The 22,401-nt window shown below is 41.6% G+C and overlaps 1 protein-coding gene across 1 annotated transcript in view; it reads right to left on the bottom strand.

Moving 5' to 3' along the window:
* ank1b (ankyrin 1, erythrocytic b) overlaps positions 1-22,401 on the bottom strand; it is a 183,147-nt gene that overhangs the window by 23,490 nt on the left and 137,256 nt on the right. The gene's annotated exons all lie outside the window — the stretch shown is intronic.

Genomic DNA, 22,401 nt, shown 5'->3' with positions numbered 1-22,401 from the left:
CAATGTATAGTGAAGAAGATGGTAAGAAAGGCAAAAAAAATCATCCCCAAGGGTCACTGTTAGTGAATTCTTCTTTAGTGTTCTGCCTGATGGCCGGTCTGGCTCTGACATCCGTCAGAGTTTCTAGGGAACATTATAGTAGTGGTTTCCTATTACCTTCTATTGGATTATTATAGATTTGTCCTCTCAACCATTTACACACACATCCTTTTGGTGAATTACGGGGGGGGATCTTGGGGTTTTCAAGTCTCCAAAACCATCAGATGCCACCTCCATGCCAGCAGATTATTTGGGAGGTGCTGGGAAAAAAAAAAGCCTTTTCCATCAGTTAACCACAAATGTAAGCACCTGAAGTTTGTGAAATGCTACTACAACTTTGACTGGAACCATGTTCTATGGTCTGATGTAACAAAAACTGAACTTTTTGGCAATAAGCACTCAAGATGGGTTTGGAGTAAAAAAGGATAGCTATCACAAAAAGAACCCAATCCCAACTGTACTATATGTTATGGTCGAAGTTCTGTGATGGTTGGGGTCTGTTTTTCCTCCAAAGGCCCTGTAAACTTTGTTAGGGTACATGGCATCATAGACTCCATGAAATACCAGGACATTTAAAATCAAAATCTAGCTACATCTGCCAGGAACCTAAAACTGGGTCATCACTGGATCTTCCAGCAGTATAATGATCTGAAGCATATGCCCAAATCAACACAAAAATGGTTAGCTGACCAGAGAATCAAGCTTCTGCCATGACCATCTCAATCCCCTGACCTGAACCCCACTGAAAACATGTGGAGTGAGCTGAAGAGAAGAGTGCACAAGAGAGGGCCCAGGACCCTTACAGAATCTGTCCAGATTCTGTAAGGAGGAATGGTCTCAGATGCCCTGCTCTGAATTCTCAAATCTTATAAAATGTTATTGGAGAAAACTCAGTGCTGTTTTTCTGGCAAAGGGAGGTTGTACAAAGCATTAAATATAGGAGTACCAATAATAGTGGCACCTGTGTTTTGTTCAAAATTATTTCTTGATGAGGGATTTGGGTTTTTTTTTCTGAATAAATTTATTTCAGTTCAAGGTTGGAATGTTCTCACTTTTTTTCAGTGTGAGATGATGCTACTTCATGAAAAGGTGGATTTTTTTTCTAACCCTTTTTACAATTTTTTCCAAGGGGTACCAATAATCATGGAGGACACTGTATGAAACCTGCACATTCCTGGTGTACAACTACTCATTAGTTTTTCTGTATTTTGACTATTTTCTACATTGTAGAGCCATCCTGAAGACATCAAAACTATGTATTAAAAAGTGTTAAAAACAAAATGTTTCATATTTTAGATTCTTCAAAGTCGCCACCGTTTACCTTGATGACAGCTGTCACTAATAGCGCTAGTAATCTGAGTTTGTGGCAACCTTCAACTATGGCCACCATGGACTACAATTCCCAAGCGCCACAGTGCCCTCCCTCTCCCGAGTTCTGATTACTGCTGCACCTGTTCCATATCACAATCTAGTAGTCACACTTCTTAAGGACCACAACCACAAACCCTCAGCGTGAAGTATCGTTCTGTGTCTTTGTACCTGATTATATCAAGCCGTTTTTTTTCTGGGCTGACTTCTGTTATGTTGGTCCTGGTTTTGTTTACACTCGGACTCTGAGCTAAACCCTTGGAGTTTCTTACAAACTGGGGTTTCTTACATGGGGTTTCTGTTTGTGTGTTTTATATATAATTTGGACTGTTGAAGTGAACGTGATAATGCATTAACGCAAATTCCTTTTAACACCTTTTTTGATGCGTGATTAACACTGGTTGTGTAAGTTGTGATAAAGTGCACTTATGTACAGAATCAACTTCTATTGTTGCATTCTGATGGACATAAAATGCGTGTGGGGTTTTTTTTGTTAAATGTGCTTTTGATGGTTCAGAGGGGAGAAAATACATACATGTTTTAGTCCAGGTGGGTGGGTGTGTCTAAGTGCACAGGCTGCTCACTGAGTGAGTGAGTGAGTTTGTTTGTTTTATTCTGAGAAATCTGTGAGTTATGTAAGTGTTTATAAATACAATTTTTGCTAATGAATGTATCTTTAAATAAAGAAAATAAAAATGCAAAACCCAAATAAATACATTTGTTAAGCCACACAGGTCACAAAGATGTTTTCCAGTAAAATGCAATAACTCATTAGTACCAATGAGTTATTGCATTTGGTAAATAATTTACCAATGAGTTATTGCATTTTACTGGAAAACATCTTTGTGGCCTGTGTGGCTTAACAAATGTATTTATTTGGGTTTTGTATCTTTATTTTTTTATTTAAAGATAGCCACTACTGTTGTCCAGAGTCCACATCACCTAGTTTGTTTATTTTATTTTATTGCATAGTTTGAAGCTGAAAGTTAAGTACAGAACTAGAGGAAAATACTATTGTTTTGTTTTCACACAGAATTGTGTTAAACCCTCAAAATTAAAGTTAACGCTGCTTTATTTTTTAAATGCAGTGGGGGGAATAAAATACCCACAACAATTTTTGCTGTGTCCAGTAGAGCCCTGCACTCCCGCGGGAGTCCCGCGGGACCCGCCGCAAAGCAATGCGGCGCGGGACAAATTTTGAAAGCTTATTGCAGGCGCGGGCGGGACCGGAAGTGCACATATGCGCGCGCGGGCGGGAGCGGGAGTGTACATATGCGGCGCGGGCAGGAGCGGTGATAAGCTGCAGTCCCGCTAACTAAAAACGTGTTTGAAATAAAATTTATAAATTATTAATTTATGTCTATCATATATAATTTGTGCTGGATATTTTATTTGGCATTAATAAAAACATTTTAAGATGCCTAAATTTGCAGAGAGAGTCAGATTGCCAGATTGAGTGAGGAATGGCATCTTAAATTTGCCATTGATCACCCTAACGGGAAATCCTTTGATCACTCTAATGACTCGCCGTTTACACCCAGCCTCCAGTGACCCACACTAACATGATGCCTCAATGACACCTTAGCCCATGTTTACATTAGACCGTATCAGCGGATCATCAGATTAACGTTTTTAAAACGATTAGTGTGCACACACCAACACCAATACACGATTTGCGTGCACACAATACCAATACACGGATACGCACGGCTCCGCAGGCATCCTGCGCTCCAAATCACTCCACCCTGAACAGTGAGTGCCCTCTGGAGGGTGCGCACTCCAGCCCTGCACAGCTCACAGAGCGCGCGAGTGGAGTGCACTAGCAGTGTTTTCGGGACTGAGCCGCTGTGTGTGTGATCCCAGCGCACATCACTTACCACTTGCAAGTGGAAGGATGGCAAGCCTAAAGACAATCATAACTACACAATGGGCAGTATTTGCATCAGTATTTGCAGTATTTTCATACTTTTATACTCTTTAATGAAAGGTGATACAAGGCGGAAGTCCGCGCCGTTTTTCAGCAGTCGCGTCACATGACCAACGCCAGCAAATCAGGAAGGTGGATGTCACAGTGACGTTGTCCAATGACGACGCCAGCTAGAGCTCAGCACAGCGTATCCGCGCATTCTGAATGTTTACACAGCACCGGAGCTGACACGATCTAGATTGAATACGTGGACGCTGGCGGATTCCCGTTTCCCGGCATTTCCAGGCGGTTTAATGTAAACAGACAGTGCATCCGCGAAGAAAACGAGACAGATACGGTCTAATGTAAACGTAGCCTTAGATGAGCTGGTCATCAGAATTCTGATCCAGGAGAGGATAAATATCTCTCATTCGTTTCTCGATTCTTTTCCTCTTCCGTGTTTGAGATCTCCGATCATGGCAGAAGAGCAGAGCTCCTTTACTGAATCTCACAGTGCTTCAAAAGTAAGTGCTGGTTTAAAAAGAGGTACATTTACCGTTAAAAAGTCAAGAGTCCTGAAATCGGACATTTGGAAGTCGTTCTCACTCGTGTACGACGCGGATGGAAATCAGCTGCCCGTTGCTTGCTGTGATAAGTGCCAAAAGGTTCTGACATACATGATTATCTGAAAGTGAAACTCATTGGATCCGAATCACACCAATCTAAAGATATCCTGCTGTGGTGGAAAAATCACTGCTATGACTTTCCCACACTTGCCAAACTGGCACGGCATGTACTGGCCATTCCAGGTTCCAGCGCACCATCCGAGCGCGTGTTCAGCATATGTGGTCGCATACTGGAGGAAAGGTGCAGTATGTTGAAGCCCTCAACAGTGGACAATTTGCTGTTTCTCCATAGCTGTTCAAAGAACCCGATATCCTAAGCAATAGGCTTAGTTGTTTCGTTTACCTGCGTTTGATTTTCTCGTTTTTCTTATTCATATTCAAACAAGGTCAGCTATGTTATATTGAGTTTAACACTTGCACGGAGGCTCAAGCCCAAATAGTTTTAGAAATGTGCAACCATAGCCCTATAATGTCTACAGTAGCCTATACTGTCGATTTTTTTGTTGTTGTAGGCTAGGACTGTGTTTTGTTATAACATTTATATATGCTATGCTTATAGGGTATTCTATAGGATATTCTAGTTAGAAATGCTTAACAAATGTAAACTGGGTTAGCCTAATGTTTTGTATGGCTGAACAATAAATATACCAAATTTCCACTTGGAATTACGTGCTCACCTGTCTTTTATTATTATTATTATTAGTGCTGTAAAAAATGTCGCGTTATTATCGCGTTAACTTGACTTGACGCATCAACAGGCAGAGAAAGTGTAAAAGTACGAAATGTGTTAAGTGAGATGAAACAGTAAAGATCAGATTCAATGCAATATTTATCAACGAACAACTTAAAGTTAATATAATAGTGTACTTTATATTATAATCAAGCATGTCAAGCCTACCGTCACTGTATAACCTGTCTCTCTGATTAGAGTTGTAGACTAACTCAAGCAGTAAATCACTTCACTGAGTGAAGTGGAAGAAGAGTGAAGTTCACTCCTCTTGCTAGCTCTGCTTTGCAATAAAAAAAAAACACCATTGGTACAAAGCAAGCCCATTCGCTTTTTTATGCTGATCAGAGAATTACAATGGTTTCTCATGTAATAAAAATGTGCGATTCGCGATTAACTATTTTAATCGCTTGACAGCACTCATTATTATTATTATTATTATTAGAGACACTACATGCTGAATTCAGAAACAAGGTAAATAATAACAAACGTGAACGTGAGCTGTAGATATTTATGCTCAAATCCACTCAAAGTAGGGGGCGGGGCACCATCACGCTGTGTCAAGACAAGAACTTTCCTGAGAAATAATGCAAACGTCTGCATCATGCGGGATTTGCGGGCGGGAGCGGGACAAAATATGGCAGGCGCGGGTGGGAGCGGGACTGAAAATCATAATTTTTTTGTGGGTGCGGGCGGGAGCGGGACTGAAAATCATAATTCTTTGCGGGCGCGGGCGGGAGCGGGACTGAAAAATCCGACCCGCGCAGACCTCTAGTGTCCAGCCTTATCCTTCTTGACCTGGCCACATACATTTGCATAAAGCAAGCGTATTTGTCCACCCCCATTCCCCCAAAACTTGAAAAGTATCCCTTTAAGGTACATTCAGAACAGATAAAAAATGTGATTCATTATGAGTTAACTATGGACAATGTGATTAATTTTGATTAAAATATTTTAATCAATTGATAGCCCTAATACATACCATGTGTACATAATACTTTTAAGAAATGAAATTCTTTTTGGAGACATCAGCAGAGACATGCTGCCCTAAGCACCACATGTGGTCTCTGTGAGCTTTATGTAGTGGTAGATCTAGAAATAAAATACTTCAAGCCAGTTTGTACAGAAATATGATATATTTTAACTTTGGAGCTAATGTAGCATTTAGGTTGGGCTGCTGGAGCAAACCATTGATAAAAGAATAATGAACTTGGCCTTTGTACCATGAGTATCACTTGTACTATTCAAGCAAGAGCCCACATTGCATGAAAGTAAAAACATCCCACTCCCACGTTTCCTTTGTACATCATGTGGAATCCTTGTGAGCCTTTAAAAAAAGTGTGCCACTTATTTATGTCTGTTTTTTTCTGTTTAGAACATGCTTTCTGTTTAGTCCAAGTGTATTCATATTTGGTTCCATCCCTAGGTAGAAATCTACATCATTCAGGTTCATAATTTGTCTCAACTTCTCATGAATTTGGCTGGTTCTATTTCCCAACATATAAAAAAACATATAAATATAAACTAGTTGTTAAATTACACAGCTGTGACAATGACCACACAGTTAGTAAGAAATGCCTCAAGCTGCATATTTGCACTTGCTCAACTCCACATCACAGGAAAGTAACAACTTCCCATCCACTTGTGCATCTTCCCCTTTGTGCTGGTATTTTGTCATAGTGAGGAGACTTGTGTGTCTCAGTGATCCACGAGAGCTATATCAATGGGGATTTTAGCCCCTGACAGGTCTAAACAAGGTGGCAGGTCATGGGGGTAGAGGCCTAATGAAAATCAGCACCTGTTCCTCCAGGTTGGGGGTTGGGCTTGAGACCAATGACCCCACACCATAAAATTACCATTAAGTTATGGAAACAATGACGAATGCTACTACCATGGATCCTGTAGTGGATTTGAGCTAATTCACTGGCAGCATGGCTACTTCTGATGAAAGCCTTCAGCAGGAAGTCAGAGGTATGAAAGATAGTCTGTTTAGCCCAAAATTAATATCCGACTTGGAATGTGGACTGCCTGTATCGAACATCAAAAACAGCACAGGTCATTAATGACATGAGGAGGTATAGATTGGACAGCCTGGGGATTAGTGAATGACGATGAACAGGATATGGAGGCTGGATGAACAGTGATGGATCAGTTATCCTGTACTCTGGACATGAGAACCAGCACATCCATGGTGTGGCCCTTATAGTTTCAAAAGAGAACACTAACAGCTTGCTTGAATGGGAACCATTAAGCATCAGGCTGATTAGAACATGCTTCAACTCTAAACACTGCAAGTTAACCATCCTACAGTGTTATGCACCAACAAATGAAACATTTATGGCCTTTTTCCACTACCCTTTTTCAGCTCACTTCAGCTCACTTCAGCCCGACACGGCTCGCGTTTCAACTACCTCAGAACAGCACGACTCAGCTCACTTCAGCCCTACTCAGCACCCAAAACTCGCACGGTTTTGGAGTAGGGCTGAAGCGAGCCAAACCGAGCCGAGTGGGGCTAGGGGCGTGAGGAGACACTCCCCTGTGCACTGATTGGTGAGGAGGAGTGTCCTCACATGCCCACACACGCCCCGCGAGCACGCTGGGATCTGTAAACACCGTAAACACGGAGGAAGAATTACGAATTACGAGAATTTCTGAAGCCTTATGCGCCTCGCCTCATCTATACGCTCTTGCCAGTATCTGTTGGCGTTGTCGGTGACAACAAGCCACAGCACCAAGACCAGCAACACTAACGACTCCATGTCCTCCATGTTTATTGTTTACTATCCGGGTCATGAGACTACCGCTTAAAAGGTCACCGATATCACTGTTTGCGCCGCCTAATGACATCACGTGACGTCCACCCACTTTTGCTAACTCCACCCAATGTGTCCACCCACTTCCAGCCAGCACGGTTCAGCGCGGTTGTAGTCGAAATGCAACCCCAACAGCCCCACTCAGCTCGACTCAGCCCAACTCAGCACCGCACGGCTCAGCCCAACTCAGCCGCGTTGGTAGTGGAAAAGCGGCAAAAGAAGTCAAGGATGACTGGTATGTGGTGTTATAACAGACAGTCTCCAAAGTCCCTCAACATGACATGCTCCTGCTTATTAATGCCAAGGTTGGAGGTGATAATACCAACTGTGACAAAGCTTTGGGAAAGCGCAGATGTGGAATTATGAATGACAAAGGCAAATGATTTGTTGACTTCTGCTGAGACAACTGTGTTATTGGTGGGGCCATCTTCTCACACAAGAACATTCACAAGCTTACATGGAAGTCTCCTGATGGTTACACTGTCAACCAGATCAACCACATCTTGATCAATGGAAAGTAGCACAGGTATCTTCTATATGTTTGAGTTTGTCATGGGGCCAATGCCAACAGTGACAAATACCTTGTTACTAGCTCCATCAGGTTGAAATTTAGGAAAGTGGTCAAGCAGAGTGAACAAAGGATACATCTTTATTTTGCCAAATTCAAATGCCCAAGTACCACCAACGAGTTTGCTGTGGAACTGAGAAATCGCTTTACTGCTCTGGCTAATGAATCTGACGTGGAGTTCATCAAGAAGACCTATGTCAACAGAGCCATTAAAGTCTTAGGCTACAGGACGAAAAAGAACAAAGAATGGACAACATGTGGCACCTAGCAGAAAATTGAAGAAATGAAACAGCTGAAGGCAAAGATGCTCAGCACAAAATCACCAAGGTTCCAGCAGCAGGTCCAAGAAGCCTACAAAAACAAGGATAAGGAGGTTAAGAAGAGCGCCAGGAGTGACAAGAGCCTTTGTTGAGGAGCTAGCAGGCGATGCTGAGCATGCTGCTGCAAGAGGTGAAATGAGTGCTATTTATAAGATCAATAAGCAGCTCAGTGACAAGAACACCATCCAGTCTGCCCCATCAAAGACAAGGATAGCAATTATCTCATTACTGAGCAGGAGCAAGCAGTCAGATGGGTACAACACCTTTTGAAGTATTCAAATCATCCATCACCAGATGACCCTCTGTTGACCATCCACCAGCTGACAATATCCTGCACATTGGTACCAACCCCACATCTGAAGCTGATGTTAGGCTCGCCATCAAAGCCATGAAGAATGGAAAAGCTGCTTATATTGATGCTATTCATGCAGAAATGCTTAAAGCAGACCTTCATACTTCAACTAAGGTTCTTACAGGTCTCTTCAGGAAGATATGGGAAAAGGATGTTATACCTGATTAGAACAAGGGATTTATTGTCAAGCTCCCAAAAAAAGGTAACTTCCAGAACTGTGACAACTGGCAAGGCACCACACTGCTCCGCATATCATTCAAAGTCTTCTGCAGGATTCTTCTTGGCAGAATTGATGCTGCTGTTGATGAGAAACTGAGACAGGAACAGGCAAGTTTCAGAAGAGGAAGGGGTTGCATTGATCAGACCTTCGCACTGAGAAAGATAATTGAGCACTGCCTTGAGTGGAACACCCCTTTGTTCATTAATTTCAGTGACTTTTGGAAATCCTTTGACAGTCTACATCATGACACCCTATGGAAAATCTTGCGATTATGGAGTTTCTCCAAGGATGGTCACACTTGTAGGGATGTTTTATTGTCAGTTTCAGTGCAGTGTCCTAGTCAGTGGAAATCTGTCAGAATGGTTTCCCATGGAGTCTGGTGTATGATAGGGATGTATCATTTCTCTAATCCTCTTTCTGGTTGCCATCAACTAGATTATGCAGAAGGTAACATCTGAAACCTAGAGGCATTCCGTGGACTCTTTTTTTTTCCCAACTTGAAGACTTGGACTTTGCCAATGACTTCATTGTTTTCTCCTTGAAAATGCAACATCTGCAAGAGAAAACAGGTCTAAACATCAGCATCTCCAAAACCAAAGTGATGTGCATAAATGCAAACCCAGATGCACCCATCACAGTGAATGGTGACCCACTTTACGATGTTAAGTAAATACCTTGGTATTCCTACCTTGATAGCATTGTCAGCAAAGACAGTGCAGCACAAATGGACATCAGAGCAAAGCTTGGGAAAGCACATCTGGAAGTCAAAGCAGTACAGCAATGTCAAACATGTTCTCTGTTACAGCTCGAAATGCTGGCATGTAGTAAAAGGTGACATGAATAAGACCAATGTTTTCCACAATGGATGGCTTCGAAAAAGGTCACATCTTCTGGCCTAAAAAGATCTCAAAGAACTCTATATGAAGAATAAGAGCCAGAGTGGCACTAGACATTAAGCGCCATGTCCTTAGAATGGACTACAACAGTATACCAAAGACTGCTCTAAGATGGACACCATCTGAAAAATGTAAACCAGGTTGGCCCAAGTCAACACGGCAGCAAACCGTGATGACTGAGCTGAAAGAGATGGATCTGACATGGGGTGAGACCCAACACATAGCTCAGGACAGGTCCAGATGGAAGCAGATTGTCAATGCCTTATGCCCCTTAAGGGATGAAGAGGACTAGGATGGCTGGCTGCCGCCAGTCTTGGGAGACCATGGTTTGCATCCAGAAAGTCTGTTCAGTTGGTGCTGGAACAGCACCTTGAGTGGCTGTATAAGCCCACACATGAGTGGCAGTCTCTGCTGTAGCGGGCGCACTTGAAGGTGGTATCGGTGCCGGCTGTCGCCAAATGGCTGGCCTTCCTCCGGGCATGCTTCTCCTCTGCTGCCTGTCTCTTTAGCCTCTCCTTTCTGGAGGTCTCTGCCCAGCTCTTGCCTCCACTGACAGTGGTCACTGGTGAGTTCCTTCCACCTCTCAACGTTCATGTTGAGCACTTTCATGTCAGGCTTGCAGATGTCTTTAAAGCAGAGGTGGGGGCATCCTTGTGTACATTTTCTGGTGGCCAACTCACTGTACAGCAGGTCCTTGGGGATCCTCCTATCCTGCATGTGGTGGACGTGGCTGAGCCAGCAAAGGCGATGCTGCTAGAGCATTGTGAAGATACTTGATGTTGGCGCAAGCAAGGACTTCATTTTTTTGTGATTCTGTCCATCCAAGCAATACCAAGAATGCGCTGCAAACTCTGCATGTGGAAAGTGTTCAACATTCTTTCCTGTCTGGAGTAGAGGGTTCAGGATTTGCTGCCGTACAGCAAGGTGGAGAGTACACAGGCTCTGTAGATTGCTACCTTGGTGTGGGCAGTCAGTTTGCTGTTCTCCCAGACATGCTTAGGCAGTTTGGCACATATTCCTGCAGCACGACCAAGCCGTCTGTTGAGCTTAGCATCCATGGAAAGGTTGTCAGATACTGTGGAGCCAAGATGGATGAATTCGTGTACCACCTCCAGTACATAGTTGTTGGTCATTGTTGGAGGGTCTCCAATGCTCTGGCCCATCACTTTTGTTTTCTTCAGGTCATGGTCAGGATGAAGTCCTGACAGGTGTGAGTGAAGCGCTGCATAAGGTGCTGCAACTGTTCCTTGTGTGTCACCAGAGCTGCATCATCAGTAAACAGCATGTCAATAATCAGGACCTTGTGAAATTTGGTCTTTGCTTTCAGCCGGGACAGACTGTACAGCTTGCCATTGGATCTGGTGTGAAGATGGATTCCATCAGTGGATGTGCCGAAGGCAGGTTTCAGCATGACAACAAAGAAGATGCCAAACAACGTAAGGGCAAGAACGCAGCCCTGCTTTATGCTGCTCCTGATGTCAAATGCCTGTGAGGATGAGTTGTTGAACTGAACGACACCCTTCATGTCCATGTGGAATGACTGAATCATGCTTAAGAGTCTGGTAGGACATCCAATCCAACCAACATCTTTGAAGAGGCCCTCACGGCTGATGAGGTCAAAAGCCTTGGTCAGGTCTATGAAGGCGACATACAGAGGCTGCCTCTGCTCTCTCCATTTCTCCTGAAGCTGTCGCAGGGAGAAGATCATATCGATCATGGAGCATTCTGACCTGAACCCACACTGTGATTCAGGGTAAACCCAAGCAGCTAGTTTCTGCAGTCTGTTGAGAATCACATGAGTGAAGACCTTGCTGACGATGTTCAGAAGTGGCATCCCACTGTAGTTATTGCAGCCACTTCAATCCCCCTTATTCTTGTGCAGAGTGACTATGTTGCAATCCCTCATGTCTTGGGGTACTTCTCCTTGCTCCCAGCACTGACAAAGTAGAACATACAGATGTTGAAGCAGGATGTCCTTTCCACACTTGATGACCTCTGGTGGAATTCCATCCAGTCCTGGTGTTTTCTGTGTGGGTAAACCATCAATCACTTTACTCAGCTCCTCAAAGGTGGGTTTCACATCCAGCTCTTCCATGATGGGCAGGGGTTCAATGGCATCCAATGCAGCATCAGAGATACTGCTGGCTCTGCCAAACAACTGTGAGTAGTGGTCCACCCATCTGTCCATCTGCTTTTCTGTGTCTGTGATGACTTCTCCAGATGCAGACTTGATCGGTGCCGTCTTGGTCTGGGTTGGCCCGAGGGCTTTCTTAATCCCATCATACATGCCACAAATGTTGCCGGCATTAGCTGTAGACTGGATACTCACACAGAGCTGTAGCCAGAAGTCATTTGCACAGTGCCTGGCAGTTTTCTGAACTGTGCTTCTGGCTTACCTTAGTGCTTGCAGAGTAGACTGGGATGGGTGTCACTTGTACTCTATCAGTATGGCATGGTTCTTCTCAATCACAGTAGTGAGCTCTGCTGAGTTGTCTTCAAATGTGTGGACAACACCAGAGAATATGGTGTAGGTTTTGCTGTCAAGAACTCACTGTTGATGATTTGAGCCTGGTGAAAATGGGATTGAGAGAATAAGATCCATGCGTCTTCACACGACAGATGGGCCAGTCAACCTAGTCAGCGTGTACACTCCTACTCTCTGCTCATCACCAGAGGCCAAGAATGAGTTTTACGACCACCTACAGTCAGTCATCCAGGGACTCCCAAGACAGGAACACCTGCTGTTACTTGGTGACTTCAACGCCAAAGTTGATAGTGACCACACCTTTTGGCCTAGTTGTTTGGCCAGTTTGGAATTGGCAACATAAATTAAAATGGGCAATACCTGCTTGAGTTGTGCATGTTACAAGAGCTGTCCATTACCAGTTCCTCCTTCAAGACCAAACCACAGAATAAGGTTTCCTGGTGGCATCCTCAGTCTAGGCACTGGCACCAGCTGGATCTGATCATGAGACACTGCCACCTGAGGAACATACTCATCACATGTTCCTACCAGAGTGCTGATTGCAACGCTGACCATTCGTTGGTCTTCAGCAAGAAGATGCATCATGCCAGGCCACCAAGGAAACTGCATATAGACACCAGCAAGACTCAACACCCAGAAAAGGTAGAGGATTTCCCCAGAACTCTGGAAGACATTCTCCTAGCAGACCCTCCAGAGAAAGCCTCCCAACAGAGATGGAACTCCCTGAAAGATAAGATCCACAGCATCATCTTCTTTGTCTCTGGCAAGAAAGTGGGGAAAATGCAAGACTGGTTTGAAGAGGACTAAGTCAGTAAGTAATCCACTTGTGCATAAATGTTGCTTCCCACAGGATTGTCACAAGCTAAATGGCTGTAGGTGCTGGCTATACCCAAAAAGCAGACTCGCGTGCACAGGAGTGAAGAAGAAAGGTCTTTAATCTAGAACATTCAATGGAGGAGGGAACAGCCGCCAGGAAAAAATCCAGAAGGGAGAATTAGGGGGAACAGAAGCTAGTGTCAAACAGGAAAAGTAGAAGTGTCAGACAGGAAGAGTAAAAGTGTCAGACAAGCATGGAAGCAAAAAATATCAAGTCCAGAACGCAACCCCACAGTGGGAAAAGAGCTCACAGCATAAAAAAAGTTAAAAGTCCAGAGCGCTTCTGCAGTGGGAGAAATCCGCTCGCAGTCCAAAAAAACAAGAGTCAAAAGTAATCCAACAGGAAGAGCAAAGTAGTCCCACAGTGCACAGCAAAGTAGCAAAATAAGAGTCCAAAGCAAAATGGGGGGACAAAATAACATAGCCTGAGGGGAAGAGAAGCCAGCACTGAGTGAATCTCCAAGCAGTATAATATAGAGCTGTGGATGAACTGATGAGACAGGTGTGCTGGCCACAGCTAGGGAAAGGCTCGGGGAAAACCAGGGAGTAGAGTAAAAGACTGGATCAGTACCTAGATGTTCCCAGCTGGCTCATGATAGGGATAAGTCATGATGGGATCTTGTCTGGCTTTTCTGACAAGCTGCTTTTTCTTTTTTTTTTTTCCAGTGTTGTCAAGTGACTCATCTTATTTTGAGTGCTCACAAGCTCTTAAGCTTATTTCTTCAGTAGGACAGCTGTGAATTGTAATTGTTTAGCACATATTTCAGCAATATTAGATTACATCTATTTTTAAACACATACACCTCATTAATTTTGGCTGAAGCAGATATTAGTTCACAAAATTAAATATGACCAAGAGCTATAGCTTCTAACATTTTTATGCAGTTCCTTATCATCCCCCTGTTAATGTGACTGTGTCAGTAGAATTAGGATTATGCTTAAAGCCTGCTTCATTTAATAAGGAATTATTGCCTACATGTCTCTCATCTTGCCTGTTAGAATGCAAGCACTTACAGATGTATGTGCAGAGGAGAATGGGATACAGACTGACAACAAAGCCAAGACGAGAGACTACAAACAGAGTTGGTAAACTAGCAAGGGTCAGGCGATCGGCAAACAATGTAGGGAAGAGAAGTCAAAAAGTGAAAACGAGAGAGAAATAGCAAAAGGGTCAGGAATACAAGAAGCAATCAGAAACCCCAAGGCTTGGTATGAACTGAGCAGGCAGAACGATACTTCGCACTGGTGTGTTTGTTTGAGGAGCTTAAATAGAGGGACAGGTGATTAAGGAAATGAGACACAGCTGAGTTTCAATAGGCTGGAGACAGAGAGTGCTGTGTTTCATGGGAACTGTAGTTCAAGGTGTCCATGTTTGTAGTTTGCTCCTTTTCAACAGGTTTACTGACATTGCCATGGTACATCATTCTTCTAGTAGCTTGCATGAGTAACCCCTCCTCCCCCCCCCCCCCGAAGTTTTACACATGTAACTGAAATTAACTTAACTGCCATTATGATGTCATGAAGCTACACAACATAGCTCATCAAATTGAAGTAAGAGGAAAAATCAGTAAAATTTTCAAAGTTATTTGCAAATAAAAATCATAGTTGTGATTAAGTATGCACCCATGTTGTGGTGAAACCGCTAAATTAGTTCTGGTGCCATCAAAAGTTACATGATTAGTTAAATGAAGTGAACTATGTGCAATTAAAGGATCATGTGATCACTGTAAATTCACCTATACTCAGAAGGTGTATGTATTTAAAAGAGAACATACCAAAACAAACATCATGAAGACCAAAGAGCTATCAAAACAAGTTCCAAAGTTCTGGAAACGTATGAACCAGGGTTTGGTTGATTGAAAAAAAATCCTAAACTTTGAACATCTGGCACTTTTCTCCTTTCTGCCATCTGGAAAGCAGCTCAGGACTATCCGAACATGCACAATAAGATTCAGCGACAGCTTCTGCCCTAGTGTTATAAAACTATTCAGCACACACTAATGTGCAATATTGCTCAACACACTGACTAAAGAATGTTCAACATAAATTAACATGCAATATTAATACTAAACTTTACAGTCATTTGCAAGTTCTTTTGTTCTGATCTCTCCATGCTCATCACTCTACACTGTCACTTTAATTGTTTATTACTAATTCTATAAAATTGCTGCAACTTTCACTATATTGCAATATTCTACCCACTACAACACTTTATATTATTACTTTGCTCTGTCACTTCAATTTAATACCTCATGTTAAATGTTATGTTGTTAGATATTTAAGATATCTTAAAGTAGTTAGTATTTTGTACTTAGTATTTATTTCATTGTAATGTTGCACTAATTGACTGGTCTGTGGAGAAGCATTCAAGTAAGAATTTCGCTGTACTTTTTAGATTGTACTTTGTACATATGACAAACTTTTCATCACTGAATCCATCCTGTAGAGCACCATTACATCCATTATTTAAAAATCAAAAGAATATTGCACATCTATGACTCTACCTAGAGGGGGCTAACCACCAAAAGTAAAAGGCATTATGTAGTCAGAGAGGCAACCAACAGGTGAAAGGTAATGCTGAAGGAGCTGGAGAGATCCACAGCTCAATTAGTAACAGTTGTTCATAGAACAACCATAGGCCAGACACTCTACAAGACTGGGCTGTATAGAATAATGGTGAGAAGAAAGACATATGGAGGAAATATGAAATCATTTCGAGAGAGCAGGGACTGGGAAACTGGCTAGTTTTGAGAACAAATGAATGGTGCCAATTATACAGGGCAATTATAGAAGAAAGCCTGTTCTAGTCTGTAAGAGACTTGAGACTGGGACAGAGGCTTCTCTTCACTTTCCAACAGGAAAGCAACTCTAAGCATGCTGCCAAACCTACATTGGATTTGCTCAAAACCAAGACATTGAATGTGTTTGAATGGCCCAATCAAAACTGAGATTTCAATCCAACTGAGAATCTGTGGCAAGACTTAAAATTTGCTGTTCTCCAACAGTCAATCCAACATGTTATATATTGAGCAATTTTGCTAAGAAAGATTGGTAAAAACAGGCTGCTGTAACTGCACCTAAAGTTGGTTCTATCGAGTATTAACCCAAGGGAGGTGGGGGTGCAACCAAGAATGGAACATTTCAGTCCATTTCAGTTCCAGGTTGTAAAACTAAATGACATGGAAATGGTCAACGGGGTGAATGCTTCTCTGTAGTCAAACACTGAATATTAGTACTAAAGAAATAAATGAGGAGAAACAGGAACATATATATGAGGATGAAGAGTGTGATATACTTTACATAGACCTTCAGTGTCCCTCCTATAATGACAACACACAGGTGAGCAAGAAGCACTGCAAGGTTATGATTCACAAGAACCTACAAGTACTCCACTAACTCAAACCACTACACTAACACACACCACCACACACTAACACACACCTCCACACAATCACACAATAACATACACCTCTACCCACTAACATACACCATTACAAATACACACACTATTATACACTAAAACACACCACAATATGAGGTTTAAAAGTGTACTTATTACAGAATTTACTCAGTAACATTACTTGTTTTTCAGTACACAAGCACAACATTATGGAGTTAGAAGGACATAGGGCACACACCTCACCACATTCACACACACACACACCCAACCCATCCCCCACACAGAAACAAACAGGGCTGTATTGAGGTATTTCACCTGACGTCACAGGGTCACGTGACGCCCCGGTGTCCACCATTTTGGACGGCAAGCTAGCTAATGTCAACAACAGTAGCTAGTATGTTACTGTAGCAATATTTACGTTCAGTCATTTGGATGACTGTTAAAACCTTTCAGTCTCAAGTTTTTCCTTTACTGGATTTACTAGTTTACTGAGCTAGCGCGCGATGGCTCCCGGCTTGGCCGGCGAGCGCGCGATGGCTCCCGGCTTGCCCGAGCGCGCTAGCTCAGTAAACTAGTAAATCCAGTAAAGGAAAAACTTGAGACCGAAAGGTTTTAACAGTCATCCAAATGACTGAACGTAAATATTGCTACAGTAACATACCAGCTACGATGTTGTTGACATTAGCTAGTGCTAACAGCTAGTTGCTAATACACTGCTACAACTACACCGACCCTAATAATACAGTTCATCATCATTGCCTGGTAACAGCAAATTTATAATGGGCCATGTCTCAACAGACTACGAAGTTATTTCAATGACATTTAATAACATTTTGTTTATCCTGAGGACCGAAAGTAAATGAAAATGTGAACAAACCTTAGCTGTAATCAGATGGCGACCACCGGCTCCAGGGACGACCCGCTGATGTAGGCATGTTACCCAGCCTGACACAAAATATTTGTAGGTATCCAAACTCGTATACGCTTTCAGATCAATACCTGTGTATGGCGATGGGTTTTTAACGACATAGGTATACAGATCATGTGGGCCGAAGTCAGGTAAAGACGAGGGCTTCGTGTACTTCCGTACGTCAGTGAACAATCCTGGTGGAAGCAGGTAAACGTCATTCTCTAAGCCTGCTAACCTCAATTTTTGCAAATACCTCTCCCTCTGCTCGCCCTGTAAATGCCCTACATCACTGGATAGTGAAGGTGTTTTTTGCGTCTCGCTCCTTTTTCTTTTATGTTTTTCGTTTGTCACCTTCCTCGCATTCAAACTGATTCGAGCCGTGACGTCCAAAATGGCAGCATCACATGACTTGGTCACGTGAGTGAAATACCTCAATTAGCATGTCACTGTATGTGTCAGGCTGCTTTCAGAAAGACATCTTGGTGTCTGTAGTAAACCAGTATTTTTAAAATGAAAAACAATTATTCATATAAACTACACAATAAAGAACAATGCAGACCAAGCACCACATTTTAACCAATTATGACTATCAGTCATAATTGGTACACCTCATATTATGGTGTGTTTTAGTGTATAATAGTGTGTGTATTTGTAATGGTGTATGTTAGTGGGTAGAGGTCTAACAGTAGATTTGCAACTAGTGGGTAAAGGCCCCTAGTTGCAAATCTACTGTTGTTGGCGATGTTCATCTGTTCCTGGTAAGAAAATGATGACCTGGTTAGGTTAGGTTAGGTTAGGTTAGATTAGATTAGATTAGATTAGATTAGATTAGATTAGATTAGATTAGATTAGATAAAACTTTATTGATCCCTTTGGGAGGGTTCCCTCAGGGAAATTAAGAATCTTGGTGGTGCATAAAGGGCCATATATTTAAAAAGGGTGCCGTTTGGTGCATATAATTTGAAAACTGTTTAACATTATGTGTACTGCTAACTAATTAACTAGCTAACATTAAGCTAGATGGAAAAAATGAAGGTTTGTAATGTTAGTTTCAATGAATTTGGTAGTAAGGCTTGGTGCCTTACTACCAAAGTCATTGAAACTAACATTAAAATTGCAGGTTTGACTAACATCTATAGTATAAAAATATAAATACTTGAAATAATGTGAATGTTATAGGAAGATAGTTAACAGCAGGGTCTTGTGCTGAGCTATTATGACCACCGCAAAGTTGATTATTTTCCTATAAAAGTACATTCTGAAGTGTTTATTCCCTTGTACCACAGCAATTTCACAAAAATTTGAGTTTTTTATTCATCAAAGAATGCTATGAACAGCTGTAAAGTTATTCCCTTACAAACCTCTCTTACTCTCCTGACAATAATAAGACCAGTTTGTCATGTTGCCAATTAACCACATAATGTAAACAACTCTGTCCAATCAGAATTGAGAATCCAACAATTCTAAATGACAATCTGTCAATCACTTACAGCTTACATTTATAACTGTGACATGACATTTCTGGTCTATTAGTCATCAGGAGCAGTGGAAGCTAAAGGAAGCTAAAACCTGGTGGTGTATTAAAATCACACTTACTGTTTATTTCAAAGATTTGCCAATGTTGTAACTACGCAACAGCAAATAGACAATGGTCTGGTGAGGGGCTACTGGCCTTCATGTTGGTTTTGATCCAAATGGATGAGAAACTAGCTATCAATCTCATTTAGAGCCCTGTTTTGAAAATGTTCTTTTTTTTCTTATCCCCCGTAGTAATTGAAGACCCAAAAGAATAAATGTGGTTAAATAATGCACTGATATTTACAAACCCAGAAAAGTTGGGATATTTTCCAAAACGCAATACAAACAAAAATCCGTGATTTGTTAATTTACATGAACCTTTAGTTAATTGACAAAAGTACAAAGAAAAGATTTTCAATAGTTTTCCTGACCAACTTAATTATATTTTGTAAATATAAAGGAAGTTAAAATTTGATGCCTGCAACACACTCAAAGTTGGGACAGAGGCATTATTACCATTGTATTACATCACTTTTCCTTTTAGTAACACTTTTTAATCGTATCGAAACTGAGGATACTAATTGTTGCTGTTTTGCAATTGTGAATTTTTGCCCATTCTTGCTTGATGCAAGATTTCAGCTGCTCAACAGTCTGTAATTGCCATTGTCTGATTCTCCTCTTCATGATGTGCAACACATTCTCAATAGTAGACAGATCTGGACTGGCAGCAGGCCAGTCTGTGTCTATGAAGCCATGCTGTTGTAGCCCATGCAGAATGAGGCCTGCATTGTCCTGCTGAAAGAAGCATGGACTTCCTGGGAAGAAATGTCACCTTGATGGCAACATACGGTATGTCTCTTTAAAATCCCAATATATGCCTCTGTGTCAATGGTACCTTCTTACGTATGAAATTCACCCATGGTGGGCACTGATGCACCCCCATACCATCACAAATGCTGGCTTTGCACCGTTCCTGGATAACAAAATCGATGTTCGTGTTCACCTTTGGCATGGAGAACTCCACATCTAGTTTTCCCAAAAACAAGCTGAAATGTGGACTCATCTGACAATAGCACACAGTCTTTCAGTCAATCTGAGATGAGTTTGGACCCAGAGAAATTGGCAGGGTTTCTGCATAGACTTGATGAATGGCTTCCTCTTTGTGTAATACAGTTTCAAGTTGCATTTCTGGATGCAGCGGCGGACTGCATTAAGTGACACCAGTTTTCCATAGTACTCCTGAGCCCATGTAGTTATATTTGTCACATTAGCATGATGATTTCTCACACATTCAATAGTGGTTTCCGACCTTGCCCTTTAACCGCTGTCTCCAAATTCCCTGAATCTTTTCAGAATATGATGGATTTTGAAAGACCTAAAATCTTGGACTGAGAAATGTTCTTTTTGAATTGACTAACAATTCTCTCATGAATTTTGGCACAAAGAAGGGAGTCACGACCCATCCTTGCTTGCAGAGCCTGAGTCTTTGGTGCATGCTCCTTTTATACCCAATCATTTAACAAATTGACCTGCTTATTGTGGAATTTTCCAGAATGGTGTTGCTTGAATATCCTATCAACTTATTTTGCCTCTGTCCCAACTTTTTTTTGAGTGTGTTGCAAACATCAAATTATAACTTTGTTTATATTTACAAAATACAGTTAAGCTGGTCCCAACTTTTATCCAAAAAATATCCCAACTTTTCTAGAAATGGGGTTAATGTTTTTTAGATTTTCTACAAATGTTTAACAAATTAAAAAAGCATGCTGTTTAACACCTGCTGTGCCTCCACAAAAATGAATGTGAAGGATTTTTTTTCTAATAAGCTTTCAAGTATGAATAAATTTTAATAAAATTACCAACACAAACTTATATTTTCTAATGGACACCAAAACATCCTTGTGATAGCAGCTACAGTTTGCAGTTTAGATTTATTACTCAACAGGTTTGATATTGTTTCACTCAGTGGCCATGTAAGTACAACTGTCTATATCAGTTTTGATATCCTGCGTTTTTAAAAAATGGACAGACACACACACACCCACACACCATCTTGCACATAATGTTCTCAAAACGCTTCTGCGACATGACCTAGTCACACAGAGAGGCATTTCTGGAGAGCATTATGTGCGCTGCTCGAATCACATCAAAGTTCACTAATCATCAAAACCGTTCACAGACATTTGACAAAGTCACTGTACATGAAGAGAACCTCGTACATAGAAAGCATGCCATGCTGAGCCTACACAGGTTGGTTACAGGAAAAAAAAAGAACAAAACAGTTTTATTTATCATGGTGTTTCCCTATGACATAACATGAGTTGGTTCAAGCAGCATGCACATGCACACAGAGGAAGGGAAAAAGGTTTTCTTTTACACAACACAGGACCAAGAGAGGAAAGCAAAACTGAGATGAGAGGAAGGAGGAGGCCCAGAGGAGGTCAGCATGAGGTTGTTATGAGGTCAGAGGTCGTACAGGAGAGCTGTGAGGAGGAAAAGTAGGGCAGCTGGGCTGCAGATGACATTAGTACAAACAATGAAAAAGAAAGTGCGTGAGAGAGAGAGAGAACGGCCTGCCTTATCATATATGCAGTAGAAATAGTTGCTAAAAGGGTATAATACACACTGAAGTGGCCATTTATCAGGTCCAAATAATACCATATAGGTCATGTTGTAGGTGCAGAATTACAGACTGTAGCCTGTCTTTTGCTATAAAAAAGAAAAAGTTTCCATACCATCCTAACTTTTTCTTTTGCAAACAAACTCTAGTGAGAAAGTGATTGAATTCTGAATTAACCACACTACAGGAAGTGAACTAAACATGATGTGCATTTTGAGTTGCAGCAATTTTGATAGCTGCAAAACTGATCCATGAGGCACAAACTGTGCCAAAGTACAGAGCCAAAACAATAGAGAAAATAAACACTTGGTTGAACATACAAAATGTTTTAAAGTAGTTATTTATACAATTATCTAATCGCTCATTTAGCTCTGTTTCTGTGTCCTCAGTGCTAGGGTGATTTTTTTTTAATGTCTACGTGCATTTGGCAAAGGTTTGCTTAATTTTTCCATTGCCATATTTCAGACCAGTGAATGAACAGTTTTTGAGAATGTTTTCAGTTCTACATGCACCTCAGATTTTTTGTTTTGTTTTTTGGTTCCTTTAATTATATGGAGTGTGAAACTAAGCTAACCCAACTTTATTAATTTCTCTGATTCAGATACTGCAAATGGACTAATAGGTGTGACAGTGTTGCCTAATGCTTGGAGATTAGAGTGCCCATGCAGATTCTGACCCAAAACATGCATTTTTAGTTAAGGAGTAGATCCATGGATCACTGTATTGAGTATAAAGCACTGTGGTGAGGAACCAGCTC

This window comes from Neoarius graeffei, chromosome 12 (genome assembly GCF_027579695.1).
Source record: "Neoarius graeffei isolate fNeoGra1 chromosome 12, fNeoGra1.pri, whole genome shotgun sequence".
In the NCBI taxonomy this organism is placed as follows: Eukaryota; Metazoa; Chordata; class Actinopteri; order Siluriformes; family Ariidae; genus Neoarius; species Neoarius graeffei.
This window is presented reverse-complemented; position numbering and strand designations above follow the sequence as displayed.